We start from the raw sequence: 693 nt of genomic DNA, 5'->3' as shown, positions 1-693 counted from the left end.
AAAAAAAAAAAAAAAAAAAAAAAAAAAAAAGGCTTAAGGTGAACCTGACTTTTTTGTTGTTTGTTTGTTTGAGACAGGGTTTCTCTGTGTATCACTGCCTGTCCTGGAACTCACTCTGTAGACAAGGCTGGCCTTGAACTAAGAGACCCACCTCTCTCTGCCTCCCGAGTGCTGGGGCTAGCATTGCCCAGCTGAGGCTGGCTTTCTAAGGGTGGTTCTGCCTCCCCAGGATCCACTGACCAGGTGATGGAATAGCCTAACTGGATTCTCAGTTCATGTCTGAGTAGTTCAGAATGTTGGGGCTCCACCCAAGACACAGGTTCCATCTTTGTGACCAGAGGTGCCAGTTTTTCCTTTATGGGTCTTACTGTTGCTGTACCGTTTGAGTGAGTGTAAAGAGCCCAGAATATAAAATTACAAGCCTTAACATATTTTGGGGAATTGAAGCTGACAGGTACTGTTAACTTTTAACAATCGTTTTCCACCTTAAAGGCAGACATCCTGGGATGCACAGTGGTGGTGCACACCTTTAGTCACAGCACTCAGGAGGCAGAGGCAGGTGGATCTCTGTGAGTGATTTTTATTATAAGAAGAGGCTCAGCCGGGCGGTGGTGGCGCACGCCTGTAATCCCAGCACTCGGGAGGCAGAGGCAGGCAGATCCCTATGAGTTCGAGGCCAGCCTGGTCTACCAA

The sequence above is a fragment of the Microtus ochrogaster genome, chromosome 21 (assembly GCF_000317375.1).
Source record: "Microtus ochrogaster isolate Prairie Vole_2 chromosome 21, MicOch1.0, whole genome shotgun sequence".
In the NCBI taxonomy this organism is placed as follows: Eukaryota; Metazoa; Chordata; class Mammalia; order Rodentia; family Cricetidae; genus Microtus; species Microtus ochrogaster.
The sequence above is the reverse complement of the archived record's forward strand: the minus strand, read 5'-3'. Positions refer to the sequence as shown.